The following is a 14,634-nucleotide window of genomic DNA, read 5'->3' on the forward strand; positions in this document are numbered from 1 at the left end:
AAAATTACTACTGTAGTCCTTATAAGTCCTCATTGAATATATTCAAGTCAGTTTTCTAATGGATGCCAAAACCAAGTGAATCAAGGATAAATTTGAATTCTAATAACTGATGTGCTATATATGATTTAGTAGCTGAAGTGGTAAAGGGGTGATTAAACTATAAGAAAGTTATTGTCTGTTACTTGGTTTATTTATGTGCACGTAAAAAAGTTAAATAAAAATATTCAAATAGCCTATAAATACAAACCGAATACAAGACTGCAATAATACAAGTCAACAAGAGACCTCACCATTCAAAACAGATTTTTCACATGAAATAATAAAATAGATACATTTCAGTTTCCATAGCAAGTGCAAATAATTTTTGAAATAGTTTTTATGAGGCAGTAACATATACTCATTTTCAAGAAAATATATTCAACCAAAATGTATCACGAAACAATTATTTTAGACTTTATTTCAAGTTGACTAGTTCATATGTTCAGTTCTCAAATGATGTGTAAGAAAGCCATTGACTTTCTCAAGGCTATGTTGAGAGCTAATCATTTGCGGCATATGTCGCAGTAGTACTCTAACGTGCATTTACCTGTAGTCTATTGCAACTGAATTTAACTCAAGTTATATTCTTTTATGAATCCATGATAAATGCAAAAAGACATGATCTGGTTTGTGTTCTGTATTTTATATTTACCTAAGGAGTACACAAGCCTGCTACCAAGCTTACTGGGTCCCTGATCTGCATTTAAAAAGCACTCTCAATGTCTTGTTAGCCATGGGAACAACCATTCTTCATTTGCACTTTTGTGGCTACTAATGCCATGAGCCAATACCCATAATTTGTGCACTAATTGGTGATAATATTTCTCTCTATAGCTTTTAGTTGTGGTAACATAATTTGAGGTGGATGCGTATTTGGGACATTTAGTCACTTTGCCAAGAATTTTATTCCAGCTCATTGATTAGGAATGCAAAGTGGGAAATGAAGAGACTAAATGCTACTCCAGTAATAAAAGAGCTACTTGCATTTAAAAGGATAATTCACTTGGAGTTTTTTGTTATTATTTCAGAATTAGTTTGTTTCTGAGTGGGCCAGACAGTGGTTCCTTACATTAAAAACACATTTTTTAGCATTTATTCACAATTATAAACATTATGTAAATATCTGTTCATATATAATGTGCCATAGGAAACAATTACAACACAAAATGAGATTTAAAATGTTTTTTTTTTTTTTTTACATGAATCAGGAATGTATACAGAATTACAGATACAACCTCCTCAGGCATAAGATCAATGTACAAGATACTAATTTGTTTTTAGAAAATTAACTAAATTCTTAAATAATTTGCCCAATTAAAAACAAATACTTAAGTAATATTTTAAAACTCCAGAAAGTTAATCAGTTAATCCTTTAATCAGACCTACAACCCAGCTTGTTAGACATATTTGGCTAATTATATTCAGGATTTAAAGAGTGACTGTGTGTCAAACTGCAGGCATTTCGATGTGAAAATTAGACAACGGTATAGCTGAATTGTGAGTATTAGAATTTGGGGGAATTCCTCAGATGTAGAGCGGGTGCTCGTTGTCACTAAATGACTGAACTGAGTCTGACTGAAGCCAGGTCTGTTCAGGCTGTCTGGTGAGTAGTTGAATTGACAAGCACACCATCACATCAAAAATGCGAAGTTGGTTAGTCAGTAGTGTTAGACTAGCCTCTTGACACAGACAGCTCGCCTCTTGGGAGAGGATCCGTGCAATCACTTCACCGCTAAAGAAGATTGATTTATTGTTTAACGTGTTCCACTGGGCCTGAGTCTTGCCCTGTGTCGGAGGAAGGCTGGATACTGTTACTGTCCAGCTGTGAGTGAAATTTGCCGAAAGCCACGCATGCAGTGGCATGCTTCATTTTACCTCCACGTCAGTGTCATACCTACTGCCGTGTCTTGGATAAGTCTTTTGCACCATGTTAAACTTCACATTACTGCAAAATATAATTTATCGTTTTTCACTAAATAATTCTGAATATGACTCATCAATGTGAACAAGAGATCAACATTTTCCCTGCTACTACTACATCAGGCAAAGCAACTACCTGGCTATAATGACCTGAAGAAAACTGAGTCCTTATTTAACTCAATCCATAAACTTAACTGCTCTTAATAATACGATGAGAAATGTATTGTTGATATTCAGTGAGAAATAGTTTGGTAGCTAAAACGGGACTCATGATTTGATTCCTTGTTCATCCAAATAAATCTCGAATTGTCTTCCAGTTCTTTGTACCCCATACTGACTATAACTATACAATAACTTGACTTCAGAAGCTAAAATCTTAGAATTTGTCACACATGAAGCTAATTAGTGTGTGGCAAGCAGAAGGCAGCAATGTATTGCCAGACCACTGTGTGATGTGGTCCATTGTAACTTCAGGCTTTTGCGGCTCCCACATTCCAGTTCCTCCATTCCATCAAACCCAGCCCCTGGCCCTGCTGTAGGCACGACAGCACAAGGCAAACAGAGCCATGAGATATGTATATCATCATACTCCATACACCAGCCAGGCCTCTCCTTTAGCTGCAACATCTGAATGCCTTTCTGCCTTGCACATGCAAAATGCAATCTCTGGCAATACTCATTAAATCTTGGTTTTATCGAAATAGTGTGTGTTTGTGTGTATGAGTGATGTGTACGTGCGTATACAAAGGTACGTTTTAGAATTCGCTTCTCAGTTTCAGTCAATATACTCAGTTTAAACAGTGGTGCCTAGATGTGAAAATAAAGACAGAATGTGTGATCTATCATTTCAGCACATTTAGCTCTGACATGCAATGTAGCATTGGGCTAGGGATGAGGTCATGTTTTCCTGAGTGTGTGCTCTCACTGTGCACGGTGTACAGGGGACGTACAAGTCCCATATTCTATTAACGTACAGCTTTTTCCTTTTTAAAAGAACACAGGAAGTTACTCATAAGAAACCATTAATTAGATTACTTACTTACAAATTATATGTGACATAAAAATATAAAAGTTATTTCCGGTCGAGCAACAAGACGTTACATTATTTTTACCACAACACTTATATTGTATTGCAACATTTATGTCACTAATTATGGCAATTATCCTGAAGGCGTTTCACCACCTCTGCCAACAACAAAATAACAATGGAGAAAAGGATCCATTTGTAATTCAAAGTATCCCTTATAATGCTAAAATAATGTTGTACTAAAACAATGGGCATTGATAAAATTATCATAATCTCTCCCGCATTAGTGAAGAAAATTCAAGGGAAAACAGTCTCTTCCCAGCTGATTGTGTTAGTCCAGAGAAGGACGGTGTCCCCAGAGTGCCAGGCACAAAATCAGGCCCGGAGATGTGTCCTTGAGGATAGCCTGCTGTGGGGATGGATGGCCGTAGTCACGTCCATAAATTCAAAGCCTTTCTAAACATCCCATCTATCATACCGGGCCCGAGCTCTTCGCAAAACAAATACCCCGCAAGCACATACAGAGACAGGCAGGGAGGAGGGGGGGAAACATGGGGGAAGAGCTCCGGTTTTAACAGCTCCAAAGTGAAACTGCACCCTCCTGATTTTACCTGCCAATTTTGGGGGGAAAAAAACAACCCTTTGTAACCTAGATTAATTTTCTATTGCCATACATTTTACAGCTCCCTTGATAACGCCGTTCGCCCGAGTTCCTTGCTTCCTTATTGCTGTCTCTGCTACAGCGTGCTGTAAAAATTGTTCGCTTACATCTGGAATTAGATTATGGTGCTCAGAACACCACGCATTACCGCCAACACCTGTCTCCCCGGATAAGCAGCAGATACAGACAAACGAGAAGTCTCGCAAACATAGCTCTGGTGTAAAAAATGTTCCTTCAGAAGGAGAACACTTCCTTTTTTCTTTTTTTTTCTTTTTTGCTCGGTCACATCCCTCTCCCTTTCAGAAATGCGCTGAGTGATTGATAGATAGAAGACACAGGGAAGAATTAGGTTTGCAATACTGGGAGGATTTTCATTTCAGGCCATTCCACCAGTTCAGTATTAATTCTGCTATCTCTGAATCAATCTTAATTAGCGTCCAAGCCTTTCCTGCAGAATGCATAAAAGGTCTGTCCAACACAGCGAGTCTGAAAATTTGAATGCTAATGCCTTAGGGAAGTCATCACTGCCCCCAGGCCCTTATATGGGGTATTGCAGCCATTATAGCTTCAACGATTTCAGCCAGCACACAGAGCCACCTGACACTGCCTTTTCACAAAATGAGCATTTCAAAAGACTGCCAGTCACCTCTCTGTTTTTATTGTTCCTTTGGGAATATCAGTTGATTTAAAAGATTTCACTTTTGCCCAGAACCTGATTGTCTGGTCACACTGACCATGAGGTACCCTTCCTCCTAGCACTGACATATCTGACATTGAAGGGTTTAGCATAGCAACCAATAACATTTAAATACTTTAGCAGGTTACAGCGGGAGCTGTAGAAAAGTGATCATTTATTGGTGAATGACTGGTCACATGATTTAGTACTAATTCCTTATAGGCCTTTCTGGGGTGTGAAATGAAAGCCCAAGATCTGTATGCGGGCTTTTGTTTCATTCCCAGCGTTCCAACCAGCATAAACCACCCTCAGGTTTTCCCTACCCCTCCATTCCTCCACTTAGCACCTCCTCCGCCCCACCAGCTGACCTCCAGGAGTGGGGTCGCGTGAGCCAGCCTCGACCACACAAGGGTGGCGCCATCGATCTGCGCCCCTGTGTGGGAATAAGGGAATACGGTGGCTACCTGCCCTTCTGGCACCGCTGCACTAATTAGCTCATCTTCTTCATTCACGGCTTGGGTGAGCTTATTACCTTTAATCCCATCAATATGGTGCCCTGACGGACGAGGCCCGGACCCTGTGCTCTCACGCTCCAGTACCTCGCTTGGAATAGCAGCCGTCGCTAAATTTGAGCGTTGAGATTGCCTCTGCAAAACCCACACATTATAGCATATTTGCAGATGCACAGTGCAAGTCATGTCTGTTTGATAAATTTGATAATTTGAAAAAATAAAAATAAAGAAGGCAACATATGCCACGCAGAAGCCAAAATGATACATAAAACTGGGTCTTACAATGAGTGCCAAGAAAATAAATGTAAACAAATCTCAATCTACAGTTTAACTTAATTTAAAAAAACTAAATGGGACAGCTGTCATATTACCAAAAGAAGAATGCAGTTAATAGCTGAATTGTGTTGAGCAGCATGTTATAAATTTCTGTGAACACGAGAAACTGTAGGGAACAGTCTGCTGACTTGGGCCAGCCTCAGATATATCAACGGCATTATGATGCGGGCAGGAAACTGTTTTTTTTTTTTACCAGGTTTCACAATTTCTGAGTAATGAGATGATGTAATGCTTATGCAACAGTCAACGTTGTACACGCATTTCACAGTCCATCATCAATGATGAAGAAATAAGACAAATGTCAGAAGTATTTAATCAGTATTAAATCAGAGCCAGAAGCCGTTATTTTTTCTTTATATATATATATAAAGTATAAACTTTTTTCAATTTCTACCTGCAATAACACAAAAAGATGAGTATTACTTAAACATCCTCTTAGACACGACTTCCCTCAAAATAGCCTCCTTTGGCTTTAATTGCAATTAAATTATTTGGAAGCCTATTCAATAATTTAGCAAATGGGGGTGGGAGGGAGCTGGAGGCGTAGTTAAATTGACTGAAATCTTAGCTACCTGAAGTTTTTTTAAATCACAGGTAGCCTAACACCAATGGACTGTAGTGTAAGTAAAATAGCTACTAAAGTTCCAAGAAATATGGCAAAGAAGACATCAGGCTTAGATGTGCGAGGCCAATAAACATATGGCAAGGTTATTTCCTGCAAGAAATAGCAAATATTTCCAGGTGCAGTGTTCAGTACGCACTCAGAAGGGTCCAGCTGATTGGCAGAAAAGTTAAGAGGAGAAGACCAGGAAGATCAAGAGGCAGATGATAAATGTCTTGTGGTGTCTAGAAAAAGAAATCGTTGTAAAATTGCACCACAACTGCGGGAAGAACTCAATGCTGCTAGAGAGCAACCAGTTCCCCTGACTATAGTGAAACAGCAACTATAATCTGCTGGTCTAAAAGTATGTACTTCTGCCTTTTCCCAATTTTTTGGGTCTAGTGTTCATGGTGACTGGCCCACTGGAGTCTTTTCTTCCAGTTAACAGGAAATAGCAGTTGCCTACCATTAATAATAACAGCTATTTTAAAATACATGTGTTCAGGTATTTATGCTGCCTACCCTCCTCTCCACAAACATAAAAGGAAACATCCTTTACACCACTCTGATGCTGTAATCTAGGCAGATAAACTATGGGTCCCACCTCCTGCAGAGTTTGTCTCGTAAGAGACAAATCAGAAAGCAAATATATTTGCGAGGCCTGAGGCCCAGCATGGCAGCAGAACGAACAAAGGTATGGTTACTTCGGATTTTTTATTTTTATGCAATCTGTGACATTTAATGGAAATCATTGATTGGAAATCTTTATGTTTAGATTAGATGCAGAAGTAAACTTCAATGCTGTTAGGGATACAATAGCTAAACTGAAATACCAGCTAACATTCATGTTTGGTCTGGTTAGAAAGGGAGTAAATTCATGAATCTTTTGATAATAGTGTAATGCTGCTTTCGACAACATAAGGTCACATTTAGGTCCCTGTCATAAATGAGCCTAACCTCCCCCCTTCCCACACCTCAATTTGACATCGCCCAATCAGGGCAAGCCATGCTGGGTAAGGTATTTAACATGGCCACAGGAAAAAGTTAAGTCGTGTTGCAGCTGGTTTTGGAGCCTTGGAGAAGAAGTTTTTTTTTTTTGGTGGAGTGTTTTCAGCTCATTTCATTTGTTCCTGTGGTGCTGAAACTGGAAGAGGGTAATACTTTCCCAAGGTCTGGCTTATTAGTCTATCTTTTCTGGTATTTTCAAATTAATGTCTTAACATCTTCTGTTCTGTAATTTAGAAGTAGTAAGCCTGCATACAACAACAAATGTATGATGATTTCAATTCATTATACTAATTGACTGCTTATTTAATTAAATTATTTAAACATATTACTTGACAGAGGGTTCGTTTAGACTTGTCGGTTAATTCCACCAGTTTACTGTTGACTGACCTAATAACAAATTCTGCAATTTAATTGATAAAATTGTTCAATTATCAATGAAATCACTTAAAATATATTTCATATATTGGTTAAGTGAGGGGTTCTAGCATGCAATACTGGTTTTGTTCAGTATTCAAAGTTCTGAACATGTAAACAAGGCCATTCACTCTGGAAACTGCTGGATTCAGAGAATAAACATAATTTACTTAATCCTCACTTCAACAACAGGTACCTGCACACACATTTATCTGCTATCTGTTGTCCTGTCAGGTAGAAACAAATAACGGGAACATTTTTAAAGTCTATATTTAAATTTACTGTACTTTTTTAACCATCCCTTTAACCATATCCTTCTTCTCTAATTACTTCCTAGATTATTAATAATACAACTACAAGAAAGTCTTTTCAAAGAAGTGCATAGCCTAATTTTTTGGTTTAAATTCCGGAGTTGTGCTTAGGGTATAATTGGCAAATGATTACTATAATTCACAGATGCAAATTTTCAGCGTTTTAGGCTCCATATTTCAATTTTAAATGTACTTTAATTACAGTGATAAAAAGCCTGCATATTTCCTTTTAGGACTGAAATCCAAAGAGTTTAGTTTGATAAATGACTACTACATTGTTTCCAGCAATGCCTCCCCATCCCAAACATGAATTATGACCATATGGCTTGCTTCTCCTGACAATGAAGAGCAGTCGGAACGGCTTGGCCCCTCCTCTGAATCATCGAGGAGCTCAGCATCACGAACATGCCAACAGCAGTAGCAAAATAACCCAGCCCACCACCCCACCCTCCTCGCTCTGCTGCCCCCATTCTCTCTCCATCAGCATTCCTGACCCCTCCAATCGCAGGGCTCAGATGCTGCAGTGCCGGGACCCCCAGCAATGCCCCTCCACTCCACACGGATGCCACTTCCAGTCCTGGCGCACATGGCACGGCCAACAGCCCTGAGCACAAAAGCCATCAAACAACTGCTTAGCCAGCAGCAGTAATGGACGGGATCTGATTACTGTCTTCAGCTGCAAAAATCAAACTGATGTCATATTTTTAATACACAATATAAAAGTTATTATACGAAGCCCCGAGGTCAGATGAATGGCAGGATATAATGGAGCATGTTATTTTGTTGTATTGCAAGTCAAGAGCTTTCAGACGGTTCCAGGATCTGTCACCGTGATTCCTGCCCTGCAGTAATAATATGTGTTCAGGGGTGCTACTGAACCGCTGTGCCTTTTTAAACAGTTATGGTAAATGGCCTTTCTTTGTGTAATATATTCTGCTCCAATGACAGAGGAAGGGGAGAACGTTCGTGTTTTGGAAATAAATGCCTTTCCACGGAGCCCTGTCGAACGGATAGACAGGAACATTTACACATTCCTCTTCTAAATTCTCAAAGGTGTACCGATTCATAAAATGGAAGAATACATGATTATGCTCTTGTTGTACATTAACTCGGGCATTCTTTAGCAAGGTGAGTGTTTATATGTATGCGTCTGTGCGTGCATGTGTTTTTGTATCTGTGACTGCACTTAGTAGATAGAGAATGCCACGATGTTACCTTAATGGGGTTATCATTACTTCAGTAATAAACTGTCATTTTGATAATTATTAACTGCCATACTGCTGCACCTTTTCCCACACTGTTTCTCATCAAACCTTTTTAATGACAGAGGGTGAATTAATCAGATCTACAGCCTGTTTTACCACAAGCCCACACAGCTCATTGTGTTCTCTGTGTTCAGATCCAGCAGGATAATATCCACATATCAAAGAGTGAACAGCTATTGGGAGAGTAAATTTTGATCAGGTAAGGTCCCAGTTGTCGGGTACTGAAGAGGATGCCCAAAGACACACAGTGGGGACTGCCGTCCATTTGCAATGCTCAGATTGCAAATGAAAGCAAAGCTTACACGCCCCCTGCTGCTACAGAGTGGAAATGTCCACTGTTTCCTTGTGCATTCATGCTTGTCATTTCTCATGACACTCATATGCCAATACTTGCCAATATACCAGGCTTGATATACCATTGATTTGATGAATTGTTACTGAAGCAGCTGATTTTGAGTGCCTTGCCCAAACACACGCACGCCAGCCCACCAGAGTCACACGCAGCATTCTGACCGTAAGGTCACAGGCTGCCCTCATTGCTAAGGGAGGGGGAAGAGAGACAGAAAGAAAGAGGTAAAACAGAGGCCAGGTGCAGCTATCAAATTTAATGTTTAATCAATGTTATTCATTTAGATAACAGTAGCTTCTCTTCCTGGCACAGCAAACAAATTTGGAAAACAGCTTTTCCCCCGTGACATATGCTAACTGTGCCCCTAACCTATCTCCGATGGACGGGAGCTCCACCCTACCTTCGTTGCTGGCTTTATTTCTCGGGTGCTGCTCGGCGTCGTCGAGTGCAGGGACAGACGGACAACGCAGAGCCGCAGGAAGGACCACAGCCCATCTCTCGGAGCGGAGCGCATGCAGTGACACACAGGGACGTCGGCCAAGTTAACCGCAGCAACGACCATGTGGTTTCTACACAAATACCAATGTGCTTAGTGTTGTGAATCAATACGGGAGACAGCAAGTCTCAGAGCACTTACCCTACATACTGTACTGGAGTAATGCATTTCTGCGGTCTTTGCACATGAAGTTCATTATAAACTACCAGGGAAGCCCTGGGGTAAAACAGTAGTGTGTGAATACAGAAAATATAGACCCGCTCTGCTTTCTCTTGGCAGATGTACATACTGGCAATAAACCCTAAGTGGTCGATAAGATGCAATAAGCCTCTGGCTTTTGTAAGCTAAAGCCTGCTTTATTTTCTTTTAAAACCTATCAGTCATTTTACATCATGAATTAACAAGCAAACTTTTTTTACTCAATAGAATGTCACATTATTGTAGACACATTTTAAACAAACTAAGTTTCATGTAGTTCAGTTGGTACATACTCCCATAACCGCAAGGCCTTCTGTGTCCACTTTTGCTATTATGTCTACAATAAGCAGAGATATATGAGATGAAGGACAGCATTATTGAAGGCTGCATTTCAAATGATGGAAACTGTGTCAAGCGTACTGAAAATGACAAACACAGCCAGAGAGCCTGAGCTGGGCTGTCCTATATGGAAGTGAAAACCAGACAAAAAAGCAAAATGGTGACAATCATATTGGAATAAGTGCAGGTATGATACATCAAGGAGGTCACAGATGTGATGGACCCAAAGGTGTAGAAATGAGGGAGGTGTTATATTACAAGATTGCACAGGGGAGGTAGTAATGGACATATGCTTTTATATGTCCATTACTAAATAGTAGGGAAAATTGAGTGATTGCATCCAGTGCTGGTGATGCAGGAATAGACAAAAGCTTGTATGAGAGAGATTAATAATTGAAATGGCCTAAGTATGAATTCAGATCTTTTTCATGCTCCATGTAATTGGAGTAACATGATCACTGCATATAAGAAAGCATTACAGAATACAGTTATTCACGAAGATCAATCCCATGAGGATAAATCAGGTAGCACGTGATGCTTGCTCATAATGTCCCTGGAATGGCTGTAGCTGTCCTAGCGCTATGTCACGATTCCACTCCATTATTTAGCAGTTATGACAGAATTAGCCTAAAGATAGAATTTCACTGTATCATTAAAAAGTCCCAAGCACAGTGATCTTATAATCACTACATTTTGTGTACCACTGAGAGACGCAAAATAAATTGTGTGTTTTTTTCTGGAATTAATACTATCATCTAATTCAGGGAAGAAAGGAAGAGGGTGGGAGGTTACTATTAATTTATGATATCTGGCCAGGTTCCAGGAAAAAGATGTCAATCTCAATGGCTGATCCTCCTCCTCCATGTTAACACACCAAAAATCTAATTCAAGCCAGTAAAAAGTGGATAGGCCAAGGTTGTCACATACATACATCAGTTAAGCATTTGAGATGAGCCTCAAATGCAACCAGGAGTGCATGCCATCGTTCCTTCCTGTGACATGGAAGCCTCCAGAACCAGTCAGTTTGGTATTAGTTCAGGCAACGTGTCAAAAGAGCACAGCCTCCTTAATATTGCCTGGAACCACACGTCATTAAGATTATTCCCTTAAACTTGGAGTATCAACACTATTATGGCTGTGCATAGCTTGAACTGATAAGTGTGAACTAAGTGCAAACCAACTTGAGTCAAACTAAAAAGCCTCAGAACTTCTTATCTGCCTCTACCAAGGTCATGTGACCCAGGGAACCTTCCATTATAATTGCTCTCCCAAAGCTACATGCGGGCTCAGGAGTAAATGTAACAAAGAGTATGTAAATCTAACTGAGACAGCACACCAGGGTACCCACGTTACAAGCTGGGAGCATTCACTTACTTGTGCATTTCAACAAAAATCAGAATTTATTTAAATTTCACTCAGTTAATCTTGGCCTCACAATGTCAGGGATCTATCTATAGAATATTAAATCAGGATTGCTCGTTTGATCAATGAGGACGGAAAACTTGACCTTAGGACAGAAAGCTATTCTCTATGTCACTGGACATGTGAAAGGTACATAATGGGGAACGATGCCTGGATTTATATCTAATATAAATATTTAGATGAACCAAAAGTGGCACTTAAACATACATTGTGGATAAGTGGTTATAAAACACCATGCCAGTTATCTTCATGAGGATTGCCTCCTAAATTGTGCCTACCAACATCCTGTTATGCTGGTTACGCTCGTGTCCTTGGGGAGTCCTATTCCTTACAGCTGAGAACTACACTGAGTAAAAGGCTGGGAGGAGGCAGACAATTACCACTTTAATTAAAACTGAATTTATTTGTCATAGACTGCAATCTCTACATATTAACAAGAGGGATGCTTTCAACGCTGCAATTCTTGGGTGATAGTTGGATTGTGCATGTAATTATTTTAACTTTGCAATCCCAGTTCTCAGTAACAATGACAGCACAACCTTGTCATTCTTAACAGAAACGTTCTAGCAGTTAAAAATTCTTCAGTATTGTATCATTTGGTGTTCATTTGATTTTTCAGTCTCCTTGGCAAAAATTGCACATTTTCCTTTGGCTGGAGTTGGAGGTCTGACTGGCCTAGAGTAAAGAACAAGGCACATACAGTATATCAACCTTGCCACCTTCTGTGAAGTCACCCTTATTTGTAAAGGCTAACAGGTGCTAAGCAAGAAAAAGGACAACAGATGCCTTTTCTTACAGTAGAGCGCACCAGGCTTCTGCACATCCTTTACCTCATCCTTCCATCTCCAGGAAACGCATCCCCCGGTGGCAGTTAACAGCAATCAACACCCTGAGAGAGCTGCTAGCAGACTGGTACACAGAAGGGGGTAGGGTGTAAGGGAAAGTCCCTGGGCAAAAGAAACACATCTAGCAGGAAGAAAATGATGTGTTTTCTCACTACAGTTAAATGGAAGGGGAAATATCTGAGCTGAAAGGTTCAAGTTCCAAATAAAACCCAAGAAAATAGTTGGCTGCCAACTAATGCAGTTCAAGGTTCAAAACCTGAGAAAACTTTCAGTTGAATACACATTTACAATAATTTCCTCATAACATATTCCAGTGTTATGGTGGACCAGTCAGAGATCAACCAAGAATCACAGCACCAAGAGATTTCAACCTACACGACAGTAAGGACAAAAATGTGCAAATTCCTAATTAAATTTTAAATGATTACCTAAACATTGAATGAGGTAATTGCCTTGTGCAGTCATGCACCATCTGTTCTGACAGAAAAGGCGAAGGGTTTGAGGGTCTTGAATCAGTTTTAACTAAGCATGTCTCGAAGGGAGTGATTGGTGACAGGCCCTTCCCACGGTCTACTTCCTCTCTGCCTTCTAGACTTCCTGCCGTGACAGGCATGCATATACCAGATCCTCTGGCAGAGCACAGCATTCAGCGAGCAAAGTTAATGTACATGAAATTCACAATCCCCCCATGGCCCATCAAATAGCCTCCCCAACCTTATCCCTGGAAAGAGCTTAATTATAGAATGCTGTTGTTTTGTCATTATTTCTGATTAAATGTGTGTGGGTTTGCAACTGCAATTTCAATTAAATCACATTCACCCAGTATAAACTGTTACCTAGCTTATCACAGCATGCAATTATTACAGAGCTTGGGGCAAAGGCAATTGCTTTGATATTTATATTTTAAGAGTGAAAATTAAATTTTAAGTACTCATTATCCCCATTTGGTGGCCAGCACTTGTAACCGCATATTCATGCTATCAGATCCAAACACTTCATCCAGTAGGTACTCTAACCCGCTCATCATACCACAGCACCAAGCCAGGAACTACAGCAATGGATCACTGCACATGACCAGCAAAATTAAACCTCTCTGCTACATGTCCTGCACACCAATTGCAAAAAAAATGTTATCCAATTTAACACAGGGTAGAAGAGCCCCCAAATTCTGACCTGATAATGAGGCCCCACTGAGTTCATTTCTATTCCTTTTACCCGTCACATTTACACTGCCCTAATTACCAGCAGGCACTACAACATCTTTCCACTTCTACAGTAATAAATCCAAAGTTGTTCAATATTTCTACATACACACATCATTTGAAAAGCAATTCTTGGAAGGTTTGTAGCAATTTTCTCAGCGTAATTATTGTAATTTTTTTATTTCATAGAAATTGGTTAATCTTAATTCAATGAACATATTCTACGACTGAAATTAGGATTTACGTTATGGCAGTTCAATTTTTGCACCTTGAAAATCTCATGTTATTTTGTGTGGAAAGTTGCATTTTCCAACGTGCGTTCAATGGAAGCAAGACTTCATGCATCTTTGTAGACTAAGAAATTAAGGCAAGTATAAAGTTTATTTTTAGATTCTAAAGGGGGCGAGGGGACCTGGCGAGATATGCTGAATTAATAGTCTTGCTAGCTCAGCAGAGTTGTTTTTGGCCACTGAACCCAATGCCTGCTTTCAAAGCAAACTACTACACAAAGCATTTCCTGTCCAACTTAGTGACATCAAATTGACTTGAAAGATTCTGCATATTTAATGCATCTGAATTTGCATTTACTTTTCCTAGGCACCAAGACAATAAAGCAGCCCTGAAGATATTTGATGCAGAGTACAATGCATGCCCCCTGCTTCTGGAATGACTGTATTACTTATCTAATTACATTGCATTAGACTCAGGTAACTGTCCATGAAAATGTATGGAATAGAAACTGCATCATGTTGCACTTACAGCAAGGAAAACATGTTAGTTGTTTTGATTGTGTCATGTGATATCATCCAGTGCATTCTCTGTTAATCCGGAGTATTAATTGGTGCTTTAAATGTGAACAAAATGCACTGAAATGCACACCTTTTCTCCAGCATCTTAATTTGACATCAAGTGAAGCCAACAAGGTTGTAAAATATCCCGAACACCCTTATAAACAAAGAAATCCCATTTAGTGTTCACTGACCGTCTACCTGTAAACTGAGAATTCAAGTAGT

This window comes from Anguilla anguilla, chromosome 2, assembly GCF_013347855.1.
Source record: "Anguilla anguilla isolate fAngAng1 chromosome 2, fAngAng1.pri, whole genome shotgun sequence".
Lineage (NCBI taxonomy): Eukaryota > Metazoa > Chordata > Actinopteri > Anguilliformes > Anguillidae > Anguilla > Anguilla anguilla.